This window comes from Mycteria americana, chromosome 1, assembly GCF_035582795.1.
Source record: "Mycteria americana isolate JAX WOST 10 ecotype Jacksonville Zoo and Gardens chromosome 1, USCA_MyAme_1.0, whole genome shotgun sequence".
NCBI lineage: Eukaryota > Metazoa > Chordata > Aves > Ciconiiformes > Ciconiidae > Mycteria > Mycteria americana.
In genome coordinates, this window is record NC_134365.1 from 25,155,781 (window position 1) to 25,172,169 (window position 16,389).

Sequence of the window (16,389 nt, forward strand, 5' to 3'; positions counted from 1 at the left end):
CTTCCAATAGTTGAACAGAGATACAAGAGGTTGCAAGGCATGGAGTAGCATCCCTTTATTTTTGTGCAAAATATGTGAAAATAAATTCAAAGAGCAAGGAGATGGGGATTCAGGCCTATGCTGTCACTGCTGACATTTTTGTAAACTGTGGAGTATCCATTTTAAAGCAAATGGAAAATGCCAGAGGATATTTTTGGGTGCGTATCACAGTTTTACAGTAAGTCATATTTAGGCCAGAGATCTGCTTAGGCATTTCCTGTTTAGCCTTATTGTTTCTGTTATGTGCAGCTCATGTCAGGCCTTAAATTGAGAGAAAAGACTGCAAGGAAGCATGGGAATGAAAGAGAAAAGAATTGGTATTGAAAAGATATTCTTACCCTGGAACTCATAGTTCTTCTATTAAAAAAATAACCATTTTAGTACTTCACGTGTCCTGGTCTATCCTAGTGTACCTGTAGCGTCTTTGTCGGATAGGCGTTAGAGGCCAGACTCATACATCTTTGCATACATTGTTTCTTATGCCAAGTCATTGCATTAGCACCAACAAGACTGAGGGCTACTCAGCACGATAAATGGTGATGGCGTTTCACCCCACCCTTGGCCGTAGGACTGGTTTCATAGAAGTACAAATCACTTCTTAAACTACTTTCACCCCAGCATAAACCTCAGTAAAACCAGGAGGCTCGTAACTTTTCGTTTCCAGCTTGACTTTTCATTTCCAGAATGACAGAGGTTTTAGTTGTGTTTAAAAGCAAGAAATGACAGCCCAGGTTAGCGAAGGGCAGAAAGGTCGGGCTAACCCAGCTCCCCCGTACCGGCGCTAAACCCTCGGCGTAGCCTGCAGCAGCTGCATTCATTCCACTAGGCTTTGCCATCAAAAGTGCTCTTTTGTTCATGCAGTTAAGGCTTGGGATCTGGTCACTTCCAAATCTCACGGACACAGATAAAGACACCTGCATCTGCGTGTTGTCACCAAAGAACCACTGGTAAAATATTTGACCGTTCCCCTTCCACGTGTGCAGTTTAGGCACCCTAAATATCTACTGGTCCAATGCTCCAGTGCTGCAACAACTCTAAATTGTCCCAGATGCCTTCACATCCCATTTTTGGAGCCTGCATCCACTTTTTTTTTTTTTTTTTTTTGATCTGGCCTTTCAAGGCTGAGTACAGCCTGCTCAATCACAAATAGGTGTGCTGGGGTCAGCTTGTCCTTGCTTCGTGCTCACACACCAGCAGTGGAGACTGCCAGGGCCGGGGATTCCCTTCCCTCCTGGCTCTTCTCCCTCACTCCCCCACTGCCTTTAACATAGGGACCTCAAACTGGTTTTCAAATGTTAATTCTTAACTTCCTGCTGGAGGGAAAAACGTTCCCTATTGGGATACTGAAACTTTTCAGTGATTTACTAGCAAATCAGTGACCGAGGGAAAATTAAGATACAGGTCATGGTTTCCAGTACTCTTTTAGTTAAAAGACTGTCCTGTCATTTTAAATCACTGCAGATTATTCATGCCACTTTGAATACCAGGGAAAGATAAAGTAATATGGTTTAAATCTGTCTGTGCAGTAGAGGGAGATTAAATATATATGTGCCACAAACAATTTTTCAGTTGCTGAAGGACTGAGTAAAAGAAGTGTTTTTTGAGTGGAGGAAACTATGTAAAATCTAGCGTATTATACCATTTTACGTATCTAATACATGAATTCGATTGCATCTAATATATGAAGCACTGATCTAATTTTTTTATGAAAAAGCTTGATGTATTGTTATTTTCAATTTCATTCCATCTGCTTCTATTGCATTATAAACTGGAGACAAACATATTTTAGAAAAAAGTATTCTCAATATATAAAGTTGTAAAGTTTATGTTAAAAGTGTAGCTTTTTATGTACAATTTTAATATTTATTTCTTCCCCGTATGCAAAGAATAAAGGGGAAAAAAAAAAATTGGTTTTTTTTTCCTTCTCAAGGAGCCATATTGACTGTCACAGCTGTTAAAGCCTTAATTCCCTGAATAATTAAGACAAATGTCCTCAGCAGTGCTCAGTACACTGTTCTGGCTCTGGCCCTTGATGGGTGAAAATAAAAGTGCCTACCAACAGTATTCTGAAAATAAGTTCTTACTGTTTTACAGATTTTCCTTTAATTCATTACTAAATACTTTTAACTGAAGATCATGAACATTAATTGGCACTAACAGAATACATCCTACCTTCTGGCATGTAATTTTAATAGCTTATAAGAATGTATGAATGGGTAATACTGTACAATAAATAATGCATGAGTTTACATTGTTGAAAAGCATTTAAAATAGTTTAGCTTCTTTCACACCATCTGCTTAATTCACACATTCATTTTTTCAAAGGTTTATTGTTATTAGACCCACTTATAAAGAAGAAAATTAAGTCGAATTGATAACACGAGAATTCCTACAATCAGGCCTTGGCTTATTCCTGAGAAAATGCTGTAAGCTAAATTAACTTTAGCTCTCTCGAAGATAAATTCTGCTTTCAGATGGTGTAATTCAAGAAAATTCAATTGAAATTAATTGAGGGGTGTAAATCTGGAAATATTCCAGTTGAATTAATTGAGTTATTAAGCATTTATAATCTTGTGAGAGGAAAAATGTGTCCTTTAGTCAGCTAAAAAAACCTAATATGTTGGCAAAAGCTTAAAACAGTTGTGTATTTCCACTGTAAATCTCTGCTTGCAGTAAATAATTCCTGCTCTTTGGATAACACAACAGGAAATATTACACTTTGCCGAACAGGACTCGGGACAATTTGGAAAAATATGCGTACAGCATTTGAGGTGAAATTAACTTCAGACTTTATTTGCATGCCAATACATAGCTTGTCTGGTGTCTACATTGTCTCAAGTAAATGAATTAAAAATATCTCTAGCTCTACAAATGCCCAGCACAATATATTAACACAAGTCATTAATAAACAGAACTCATTGTCAAACAACTAACTGTATCATCTTTTGGGCTCCTTTTCAGATTATTTTGAAATACACTGTTTGCAGGTGATGGACTGCCTTACTGTGAGTCACCTTGAAACAATTACCATAAATGTTTGGCTTAATGAAAGAACTATTTTTTTTATTTTTCATATGGGATTGAATACGTGACCAACATATGATTAGCTGCTTTCTAGGTGTGTAGTGTTGCATGCACAGCTCAGTGCACTTAAATATTACATTGATTAACCATATTCTGAAATACATTTAAAGTAAAAACATTACTCTTGCTTTTCAAACGTGAATTTTATCCACAGACAGCATTTCAAGATTGGTTTTCTAATTTAAAATTGCTGTTACACATCAGAGTGTAAAGCACCAGATAGCTATTTGACAGAAAAAAAAAGAAATAAAATATAGTCCAGAATTGACATGCTACAGAAAATAGCACAGAAAGCCTTCCTAACTGGTAGACTATAAGCCGAAGTGAAAACTTTTTCTTTACTGATTATTAATTGAGTAAATAACATGGCACTTACCTCTATAAAATCAGTGAACAGCAGAAAACTTTGGTGGAACAATTTACAACAGCTGATGAGTTTGTCCTGGGAATGTGCTCTTCCTAATGAGTGGGCTTTTAACTAATGAGAAACTGAGGGCATCTGAAGATAAGGGCAGATTTTACCTAAACACTCATCATGTCATTGCAAAATAAGTCAACAAATTCATTGAAAAGTTAGCCGTACTACTTGTAAGCAGCCTGGCTCTTGCTATAATAATTTTGTATCGCCTACTTCTATGTCTTGATAAGGGAACAATCGGACTGGTGTTTGAGAAGAATTAAGTTGTGTTTTGAGAGTTACACGCTCTGGACTCAGCAAGCATTGACAGCAGGGACAGCTCAGTCACTGCGGCGCAGGGAGAAGCAGGGGTGCTTGCAAAACCGAGCAAACAAAATAGTTCAGGAAGAGCTATTTTAAAGAACTGGCTGGATGGCCGGGCCCAAAGACTGGTGGTGAATGGAGTTTACTCCAGTTGGCGGCCGGTCACAAGTGGTGTACCCCAAGGCTCAGTATTGGGGCCAGTTCTGTTTAACATCTTTATCAATGATCTGGACGAAGGGATCGAGTGCACCCTCAGTAAGTTTGCAGATGACACCAAGTTGGACGGGAGTGTTGATCTGCTTGAAGGTAGGAATGCTTTACTGGTTCTGGACAGACTGGATTGATGGGTTGAGGCCAACTGGATGAGGTTCAACAAGGCCAAGTGCCGGGTCCTGCACTTGGGTCACAACAACCCCATGCAGCTCTATGGGCTTGGGGAAGAGTGGCTGGAAAGCTGCCTGGCAGAAGAGGACCTGGGGGTGTTGGTTGACAGCCAGATGAGTATGAGCCAGCAGTGTGCCCAGGTGGCCAAGAAGGCCAATGGCATCCTGGCTTGTATCAGAAACAGTGTGGCCAGCAGGACCAGGGAAGTGATTGTGCTCCTGTATTTGGCACTGGTGAGGCCGCACCTCGAATACTGTGTTCAGTTTTGGGCCCCTCACTACAAGAGGGACATTGAGGTGCTGGAGCATGTCCAGAGAAGGGCAACGAAGCTGGTGAAGGGTCTGGAGCAGAAGTCTTATGAGGAGCAGCCGAGGGAGCTGGGACTGTTTAGCCTGGAGAAAAGGAGGCTGAGGGGAGACCTTATTGCTCTCTATAACTGCCTGAAAGGAGGTTGTATCGAGGTGGGGGTCAGTCTCTTGTCCCAAGTAACAAGCAGTAGGACAAGAGGAAATGGCCTCAAGTTGCACCAGGGGAGGTTTAGATTGGATGTTAGGAAAAATTTCTTTACCGAAAGGGCTGTCAAGCATTGGAAGAGTCTGCCAGGGAAGTGGTTGAGTCACCATCCCTGGAGGTATTTAAAAGACATGTAGATGTGGCATTCAGGGACATGGTTTAGTGGTGGACTTGGTAGTGTTAGGTTAACAGTTGGACTCGATGATCTTAAGGGTCTTTTCCAAACTAAGTTATTCTATGATTCTATGATTTGGGCATAAACCTCCCTAAAACTTAACCCGAAGTGCTCAGTCTTTGCTGTTCCCTGAACATGACACCTGCAAGCAGACCCTGGGGACCGCCGGTTCCTTATCCTGGCAGCTGAGCGCTGTGGGATGGCATGAGTGACCAAAGCAGGGCAGGAGGGACCAGCAACATCACAGCACCCTTGTGTGCTCCTCAAAGAAGCTTTTAAAATGATTCAGCATGACAAGAGCTTAAACAGCTACATCTTACCTCAACGACCAGTCAAAACCCCATCAGATGTCTAGGGATGGATAAAAGGAGTCCCTACATACAACAGTATGATGGTCAAGGGCATTTGTGTATCGTAACAGTGCAGACAAGGAGGTCAGAAACGTCCACATCCCCATGTGGGAGCTGCAAAGTGTAAAAGAAGGAAACCCTGGATTTCCTCATCTTGTCAAGCATGACTGTTGCCATTTAACTATTAAATTTGAAATAAATACAGGAAACAAGTACAGAGAATTATTGGAACAACTACAGACATTTTTGTTGTTGTTGTTGCCACATTTGTCTCCGAATCCGCATAGCTATTTTAATTAAATAGGAAACAAGTAGCTCCCTGAGCCCTGGAAATAATAAAGGCAAGTTTCCTATGGGCCTGTGTCTCATCCTTGACTGAGCTCCAAACTAAGACTTCCCAAGGCTGAGGCATGTACAGAAGATCTCTCCTGTGCTGGTTCTCCAGTTGCAGCATGACCCCTTTTTTTTCTTGCCTTTTACTCAGCAGGTTGTTTCCATCAATGGGTAGGGATGAGATGGTCTCTGAGACCTGAGGCCCTCCTGAGTGTCTGGCTAATGTTTGCTGTCAGGGGAGGACAGGCAATTACACAGACAGACAGACTTGTGCCCGTATCTACATGCTCTGCGAGGGCTTTAGCATCCCTTCTACAATGGGAAAGGCTGAAATAAGGTCTCATGACTGACTGTTGCCCAACACCTTCAGTAGATATGCTAGAGGGTGCGCTTAGCAGCTGTCCCAGCCATGCCACGGGTGAGGCGTGCACCCCTGCCACGCTGCTGAGGTGCCCCTTGCCGCCCGTCCGCAGCCCGGCAGCCCCGTGCTGGAGCCCTGTGCTCGGGGTTCCCGTCCCACCCCAGAGCGCAAAAGCGGGCTCACCTGCCCAGCACGGCTTTTCCTGAGCACCTGGCAGGACTCAGCAACTGCTTATTCAAAACAAAGCACAATTTATTCGCCTAAAATAGAACATAGGACAAAGGGTGAAGTTAAACAGACAGCTTTTCGTATTTGGCCTTATATCCATCTTCCTTTTTAAGCCATTGTAAAGGTCTCTTCAGCCCAATTATCTCAGCCTGTAGGCTCGGGAGTGCAGCCCAGCCTGACACGTGTGAAATGCCTCTTTCTCAATGTGTTTCTAGCTGCATCTTCCCCTTCGATGGTGGCTGCTAACCCAAGTGCTGCCCGCCTCCCCCTTACTACACCCTTACCCTACTTGTAAGGGGTAGCATCCCCTTGGAGCCTCGGCTCTGCACAGCCCAGCCTGGCCAGCCCTGCAGCGATACCCCCCTCCTTTACCTTCATTCTTGTTCTGCGTCTCATTTCACTCCACTAAAATGTTTTCCTTTTTCTTATCCTGTGCTCAGGTGGAAAATATGAAGCAAACTAAGGCATAATTCACGAGGAATTCACTTTGATGATTCTCTTTGTTCTATCTGTTCAAGTATACCACATGAAGAATAACTTTCCAATTAAATGTTATTAAAAATATCGGTATGTGAGAGTCAAATATATACATGCTGTGCACATGTACTTGGTTTTATAAACATATGTAGGTAAAATCTTTGGTATAGTCAAAAAATGGACCTGAACACACTCAAAATAGAGTGGTGGGGTGGAAAAAAACCCCACTCAGATAAACCAGTAGAAAGTATCGCATTTCTTGGACTGAAGTGGGAAAGAACAACAAATTTGAAATAAACAGCTGGCACCTACCAAGATACCACCCACTCCGGGGTTTTACTCAGAACCGCACAGAAAAGTGAATCCTGCAGGATAAACAGGAGACAAGGACAACTCAAGACCTTGCTTCTTCAAAGCATCACGAGTCATTCAGGCAGCGCTCGGAGCTGCCGGAGCAAGAGAAATCCCTCCAGCCACTGGGGAAAAAAAGCCAGCAAGAGCAAAAAGTATGTGTTCAGGATGATGAAACAGCCCCAAACAGCCCAGAACGGAAGAAGCAGCTCTGAGAACAAGTGGTTTCTCTTTTACAATACTACTTCATGGCAATACTAATACTTAATAAAAGTCAGTGTGATGCTCTAACCCACAACAGGTTTCGGGTTTTCAGCTTTCTTTCTACCTGCACGTGTGTGAGCACTAAGAACTCAGCGTGTTTCATTCCTGTTGTTATTTTTACTTGATATTGCAGTTACGTTTGGTATTTGAGAAATGTAGATCACGAGAGAGGTGGAACAATTGCCATGAGTCAGCAGCTATCGATTCCTGCCATCTGACAAAGGGATGCCTGTGTGTGTATATATATAATTCTGACAGACAGGAGGAGAATGACGCCAGGATTTGCAGTCTAGCTCCTGCCAACCTCCCCCTGTGCCGTACAAAGCTTCTGCTAAATCCGAAAGCCTGGAGCAGCCTGAGATATTTTTTGTGGAGCGCCTGTCTCTTGCTGTGTCTCCCTGAACTCAGGTGGTGGGCATCTACATCCAGATCCTTCCCAAGTTCTGCTCCTTCTTCTCGGAGCCGGACCTCAGCCCCAGCCGTGCTAGAGGAGAGGCAGAAAATGTTCTCTGGGACAGAAGGAATGACGGCTGCAGCAGAAGAAAGGGAACTGTAGGGACAGATTGTTGGGGGAATAATTCAGAGAGAGACTTATGTTTTGGTTCTATTTGAATTACAAATGAAACCAAGATCTTTAATGGAAGGAATTTGAGGAAGAAAGCTGTACTTTATGTAAAGTGATATTTATTTAGAGCTCAAGAGGAAGCACAGCTGTTCCCAGCCTCTTATTACCCATCTAAAAATAATGATATTTTTATTTTAAAGTTTCATTCCTCATAAATATAGTCCAGCTTCCTATGCATCAAGATCACAACAGGAATATGGGTTGCCACTTGAATAAAATATAGTCCATTCTTAAACACAGAACTAGTTGTTGGGTTTTTTTTTTTGCTAGATAACTGACAAAATAATTAGAATGTATGTTTCCTAATTAATTATCAAGTAGTTATTAATATTGGTGTTTAAAGACGATAAGAAAAATACAAAGTCCTGATATATATTATAATCGAGATTCTACCCCATGTCACAAATGCATTCTGAACAATAAATGCTTCTAAAAAACTCACAGCTAATTAACCAACTGGACTAATATAGCAACTCTATGAAGAATATACATTTAATAACAAAACCATATTTAAGAGTTTTAGAAAAAATTAAATTCAACGCTGCCTACAAAGTAACTCCTTATGCACCATAGGTAGGAAAAAAAGATTGAGAAGGGGTGTGGGAATAATCCAGTATTAGACTGAGTTTTAATACTGATTTTTAAAATAAATTTTGTCAAGTTGATTAGACCTGTGGGTTATGGGCTTCATTTCAAGCCCATACATGTATCTGGAACTGAATTCCACTCCTAAGGGTCTGTTTTATTTAAAGCTAATGTGACATAAGAGGGCTTGTGCCCCTGTGGTCAGATTTCCAAGTCACATCATTGCCTAAAGATGCAAACCAGGCACTTACTGACACTGTTAAAAGCAGTTGAATGGATTGGGCCTCACAGGACTGAGGGCTCATATCTGTAAAATTATTCAAATATTTAATTCCTGCTTATTGGTGATTTCAGTGCACTCAGGCACCTAGCTATCTTTGGCATAAGGCTGATAGCACTGAACCAGTGTTGTTACTTCTGAAAATATTATTAGATAGTTATCTGCCCTTTAAGCCCTTATGTAATTTTATAAATCTATTGCTTTAAGGGTTAGCGGGTTAAAGGATTAGGTCCCTCTCTTGCATTTCTGAACACATTTAATCATGAATACTGGACATTCGATTTTATGGCTAGATAAACTGAAACCAAAACACACTCTAAAAATATCTAGCTAACCGTGAGACAGAATAAGCTGCCTCTCCCGGCTATCTGTTTGGACAGGGGCAAGTTTGGGATGCTTGTATCTGCTGTTAGCTACCTTTTCATCAACGCTTATCATCGCAACCTTGTTGGAGAACAGCACCCCATTGTGACAGGCTTTCAGTGAAGTTGGGCTGAAGTTGAGGATGCTCAGGTCACCTCTGCCAGAAAAGTGCTTGGCCCTCATTGCCGTCACTCAGCCTCCAACCCAGTGTCACATCCACCTCCCTCAAGCTGCAGGACCAAATCCAGCCTACCCCACTGATTTTGCTGGGAGACATCAGACTGCCTGATGCTCAGTTGCCAATGTAACCCACAGATGCCAAACCATATTTAATTCTGTGGGTAAATGCAAAAAGTGTACACTTTACTACTATTCTCTGGATGTATCCAGTGGCCTGGTCAATCTTAGGTTTTAGATATTCTTGCCAGGAGCTCCTGAGAATACACTCAGCAAACCAGGCTTTTGCACTTATATAGCAGAGACCTTACTCTGGCAATGGTTACGTTTACAATACGAAGATACAATACAAAGGCAGAAAATATGTTCAAAGCTTAAAGCCTGCAAACATTTATAAGCTTATCACACTCGGAACATAGTTTTTGAGAGATAAATTCTTTAGTAACAACTCTCACAAAATCAGATCTGTGGCCCCCCAACTCTTGGTACATCTATCAAACAGGGGAAAGTCGGGCTGACTCGCTGAACACGTTTCCCTGAAGATAAGAGTCACCGGGCCTGAGGTGCTGCTGTCTGGAGAGATACTTTACTCAAAGACCTTTTCTTAATTTTTTCTCTGTAATAGTGACAGTCTTTTGAAAAAAGTGTTGTGCATTCACTTTTTTCTGAACTTAGATGAATTTTCATTGTCACACCAAAGGGAGTTGGTAACACAAGAAGAGAATAAGTAACAGACCTCGTTCCTAGTTGAACAGAGGAATGAAGTTATATTTAGAGTGCAAGGAGCAAGAAATGGAATTTATTGTTCAGCTTCATGCAGAGAGGTGGCTGACTCACAGGCCTGTACGGCTGACGGTACTTGCAAGCAACAGCAGGAGATAAATGAATAAGGAGAAAAAATGTCAATTTATGTTGACTAAAGAGGAAGCTAAAGAACAGGCATGACTTCCCACATACTTCTTCAAGGCAACTTTCTTCTGTTTCTATTGTATAACCAGAAAGCAGAAGCTGGGGCCTATGGCTAAATCATATCTCCACAATTTTCATAGATTTTCTAACATGGTACGAAAACAAGCAGGGTCATAGAAAACTCATGAGATCAGGTTATTCCTCCATATTGAAAAATAAGAATTTTCACTTCCACAATAAATACTTTTGGATGCTAATAAAAAATAATTAGACAGCACTTGAGAAAAAAACGTTCTGTGGAAAATAAGTCTTTGTTTATCTATATACATATATATAGATACATATGTATATATATATATACAGAAATCACAATCAGAAACCCACTGCTCATAAAATGCACTTCACACTTTAGATTCATTTAATCTAAAATTTAATTTTAAAAATTTGAAGTTCATTTAATCTAGATTCATGTAAACCAGAACTTGGATAAGTGGGAAGGGTAACAGTAAGCTACCAATAAAACCAAGAGATTTGTTTTTCTGAAATTGTTTAGCTCTTTCCTTTGTTGAACACTCAGGTTCATGAAATGTTGTCAAAAAGTTGTTTGTCAGCTAGTAGAAATAGGATAAATATAGATATTTGCAGAAGTGTTAGCTTTGGTCATGCCCCTTGGCCTTTTAAAAGCTCTGTGTGGGAGAAGTGAAAGAGGAAAGACTCTAAAAAGCGCTGAAGATGAAACAGGGACGGGGGACCCATGAACCAGCACCCAGACTCCACCGGCATTGCACACCTTCATTACACCAAGCTGAAACAGAGGGCAAATGGGCAATGTTCATAGCACCCCGGGGCAGGGGTGTCTTGTATCAAAAATAGCGTGGCCAGCAGGACTGGGGAAGTGATTGTGCCCCTGTACTCGGCACTGGTGAGGCTGCACCTCGAATGCTGTGTTCAGCTTTGGGCCCCCCACTACAAGAGGGACATTGAGGTACTGGAGCGTGTGCAGAGAAGGGCAACGAAGCTGGTGAAGGGTCTGGAGCAGAAGTCTTATGAGGAGCGGCTGAGGGAGCTGGGACTGTTTAGCCTGGAGAAAAGGAGGCTGAGGGGAGACCTTATCGCTCTCTTCAACTACCTGAAAGGAGGTTGTAGAGAGGTGGGGGTGGGTCTCTTCTCCCAGGTAACAAGTGATAGGACAAGAGGAAATGGCCTCAAGTTGCACCAGGGGAGGTTTAGACTGGATATTAGGAAATTTTTCTTCACCGAGAGGGTTATCAAGCATTGGAACAGGCTGCCCAGGGAAGTGGTTGAGTCGCCATCCCTGGAGGTATTTAAAGGACGTTTGGATGAGGTGCTTAGGGACATGGTGTAGTGGTGGTCTTGGCAGTGCTATGTTTATGGTTGGACTCGATGATCTTAAAGGTCTTTTCCAACCTATATGATTCTGTGATTCTGTGATTCTGTCTGCAGGGACGGCGATGCTCAGCAGCCCTGGCACCAAGAAGCCAGCAGCAATCAGCGGTGGGGAGAGAGCCAGCTCATGGCCCTGCCACAAGCCCTTTTTAATAACCCTCCGTCTGATGTATGGACTTCCTTTCCAGCTTCTTTTCCTTCTTTGCATTATTTTTCCTCAAACCTTTCTGCTTTCTGTCTGAATGAGAACCCATCTTAGCCAGGCAGATTGCCTTAACCCTGCTACATTTAGCTTAGCGCAGCAAGCTAAAAACTAGTCCCAAACAACCAGATCTAGTTCTAAAAAGAAAAAACTTTTCCATTAATTGTAGAGAGGAAAATAAGAGCAAAAAGGCAAATGTTTTTCCTGGCCCGAAGAACACAGTTTGGATCATGTGCTCCAAAAGCTACCCAGATGCAGAAGTTATATTTTCCTGCCTTTGCTATTCCTTCCTCCTTTCCCTTCCTACCAGAGGGCTTTGTTTTGCTTTACAAGGAAATATGATTCAATTTTAACTGTGAAACACAAAAGCCACTGCCTGAAATCAACACTTTTTTTTTTTTTCCCACAGAAGAGGCATTAGTTATGACTTTAAAGACTACAAATGAGAGGGGGGTTTCCTCTAAAAATATGGGATAATATAAAAAATATGCTATTATGAAGCAGAACTATTTAGAAATATGGTGCACTGAGGTTTCTAATAAGTTTTAACCCAAATTATATCCACTTCTTTGAAAATCTTAACCTTAATTTTGAAGCTTTTTCTGTTTTCTTTCTCCCTTCTCTCTATTCATCTTCCTTTTTTTGGCATTTTAATAAAAATGAAATGTAATTTTGCTTCTTACATAACTAGTAAAAACCAAGGGCCTTGCAACATAAGCTCAAATCCAGGAAGTAGTACAGTCATTTTCCATACGGGTTTGTGTCTCATCTTTAAACTAATTTTCATTTTGCAAGGACAGGCTGCATATGCATATGGGGAACTCCCATAAGGAACCGGATTACTTAGGCATCGGAAAAAACACCCTGCATAACTTAGGCTGGGACACATCCTTAGGCTTGCAGCTTGCCTAAACAAACTAGGTATGGAGCCATCATACTACCCTGAGTCATGCAAAATCCCATACTTAGGCAATTTGAAGTAAACGATCCCTTTTGACAGCCCTCGGGTGAACAAGCTGTCCCCTCCAGAACTGGGGGTTACCATAGGGCTGACGCCGTATCACCCGGGCCAGGCAGAAGCCGGGTGCGAGTGGGGAATTACCTTGAGACAATGACTTGCTTCATGCTTGGGAGGTGAATTCATGCTTTGTCATCCAGCTACTTGTATTAGGGTTTCTACCTTTCAGAAGAGTTCGTTGGGCAATAAAAACACGCGAATCCATTTCAGTCATTCGCCCTGCTGTTCCCAGCCGTGTGAATGGAAGCAGTTTTGGATTATACTCTCAAATAAAACCCACAAGACTGCCTGAGAGATGTAGAAGCCTATGTGTTTTAACTTTCAGTAGGAATCAGGCACACAATTCATTTGAATAAAAGGTTGATTTTTCCACCTTAAATCAGATTAGGATTTCCTTGATAAAACACAAAATTACGCCTCTATTCTTAGTAAATTAAAACATACTCTCATCATGTGTTGGACTGGCAATGATGCTTACGGTCAAGTTTGCCCAATGTTTTCGCATCATTAGGCGGTGTTTTTGGGATACTCGAACCCCAAATAAAAGCAGGGAGACCCTCCACGCTGTTTTGCTCCCCTGCACCTTTTTGGGTACCTCACAGAGGAAGCAGCTACTGAATGAGCGTGAAGGTGAAGCAGAGAGGGGAAGCAAGCAGGGAAGCAGGTAGGAGATGCTGCAGTATGGAAGGGAGAAGAAGGCAGAGGCCAGGGCATCCAGAGGGACTGGAAGGGGATGCGCAAAGGGGAACCAAGGACGGGGACAGACAGCTGCCAAGAGCTTGCCTCTTTTGCCATCTCCTACTCTTTCAGTATCTGACTTCAAGATAGTTTTACAGGTGAAGTGTTATACCAAACCAAAAATTTGTTTCTTACTCTTTCAGGTTTTCACCCATAAGGGGGTAAAAATGATAATAAACTGCAGTTACCATCCCAAAAGGTCTTCTTCTGAAGTGACTATAAAAATGATATTGTGAATGTTCTGATTTTTTACTCTTTCTATGCATTTAGTTTAAAAGTTAGAAGCGTTTTGTCTTCTTTTTTCTAACTGCCAATTTTGTAAACCCAGTAGCAACCTAAAGGAAAGCTGGTAGCTGGTAGCTTTCCACTCGATTAATCATTCCTGGCAATGAAGGCTCTCAGATGTGTTCTCAGCCACACATTGGCAACCCCACTCTTTTTAAATTGCGGTTATATCTGTGCAGATCACCCATCTTCAGTGTATTTCCTTAGATAGAATGCTTTGAAATTTGCTAAATAATTGGTTTTATGGTACACAGAAAGAAACAGAAACCCACTCAGGCTGAGCGCTGTGACTCTGAAGAGCTAGCAATGACAATATGCACTAAAAAGCTATTTTTGTCACGCAGATTAGCAAATATGTCCCTGAATTCATGCAGGATGTTTCTTACTCTTGTGCAGAGGGCCAGCACAAGGACCACATGTCATTTAAATCCCATTTAAACACTATTTTAAAGGCACTAGTAGGACTTCTGCTCTCCATCACCCTTTTCATGGGGATTAATTTTATAAGTGTCAGTTTTACACTGTTTTTAAAGGCAAATTGTACTTTAAGTTGAGGAAGTGGCACCATCTTGTGGGTGAAAATGAAAGTGTTTTTCTTTAGTAAATTTAGTTGGTTTTCACTCCCCCACCCCCCACTCCCCGCTTTCTGGTTCTCATATTTCTACAGAGTAGCCTTTTGAGTCTAAAAAATAATCATTGTTTCAGAAGACTTTAGGGCAGAGCTGTGCTCTATTAGGCAAAAAGTGCACAATATTTTGATAACTTACCATACTACACAGATTTCTGAGACCTTGGCTAATGTCTATGAATGATTTTTTAAAAACCTTTTTGAGGTCAGCCCCAGAAAATTAAAAAAAAAAGAAAGGCAAGCTAAAATATGTTTATCAAGAAAATAATGGCTACATTTGCAGTGGCAATGTCTTACTCCCAGAAGTGAGTCAAAATTGTTCAAATCCACATACAGAGGATTTCAGCTTGCTTAAAAACTGAGACCCGTGCCTTCACTCTGAGAATTACCAAGATGCAGACTCATTTTTCTCAGTCTTTTTTTTTTTTAAATACCTCAATTTCTTCTACTTTTAAGTAGTCTTGCTGACAAGACTAGTCAGACTTGTGAGCAACCTACTGTGGAGATAGAAAAGAGAAGACCAAGAATATTGTTGATGGTGGAGTGTTACCGGCTTGTTTAATATGCAAACAGCTGTAGGGTTAAGAGTAAAATGTGTAGTGCTTGAGCTCGTTTATTTAAAGGCATGCCCATAATTACTGTCAGTCATCTCAATGGGATTCACCTCTCTTTAGATATCACCAGTACAAATGTCTATACCTGAACTGGTCACCAAAGCTCCTTTTGAAGTCACTAGGGAGTAATAGTTGCTTTTAAGGTGCAGTTCATCTCATCATATACCAGATATCTGAAGTAGATCAGCTGACTCATACCCTTAAAATGCTTATTTCTCTTCTTTGGCTATAAAGGGAAAAAGATGTGATTAGCATAGACGTAGATAGCTCCTGGAGCGATCTGCATGCAGTCAAATGAATCCCACCCCTTGTTCCTCATATAAACGATATTACCAAGATTTTTTGAGCCCTGTGCATGATATCTAATTCAGCACTCCAAATTACTTAATACAGACTATCTTAAATATGGATTTCAAGAGCAAGCTCTAAAGATCAAAACTGAATTAAGAGCCATTAAAATAGCTTAATATAGGGCTGCACACGCTGCGTCAAGAAGTTGGCATGATCCTTTGTGGTGAACCTGTGAGAGGAACTATATATTATAGCACTGGTAGCTTTACATTTAGAGGTGTTTTCAGTTCTTTTTGCCTGTGGTAAATGTACATATAAAGTGGCATTCACAAAAGTTACTGTGCCAATTAACAGTAACTGCTCTTTTTAATCACTGAAATACAAGTTAACCCTAAGATATTTCTTGTTAATTGCAGCTATTTTCCAAAATCAAAGTGCCAGAATATGAGCTGGGCTGTAAAGCAAAACCTAGCACAAGAGTATCCTCCTTCTAAAATCAGATACTCGTGCAAAGAATATGGTCCTACACTGGCATTACCCCTTGTGAGCAAAGCTCAGAGGCTATCTCCCTGTTGCTGAACAGAAGGCTGAACTTCACAGCACCTGGGTACAGCTCCTTCCCTTGACCCCGTTGCAGGACTAGCCACTTCCAGAAGGATGGGGAGAAAATGGGAAGGCTGGTGGGTTTTGCTGCCCAATGGTTCCCCTACACCTGCAAGGTGTGGAGATCCTCTCTGGCAAGATGAAGAGGTGGGACAGGTCTTGCCCATCCTCCTGGTGTGACACAGGACAGCGGTTCAGAGCCTTCTGCTGCCCAAAGCTCATGTGGGAAAACAGACAACGTCCAAGTGCTTCCACCTTCACCCCCCTGGCTGGACACAGCTGGCACCCACGTGTGTCTGGACACGGCTCTCAGAGTTTCCAGTTCTTGAAGGTAAAGCTGCTAGGGGATTATTCATCCGGGCTTTATGCCACACCTTACCCTCA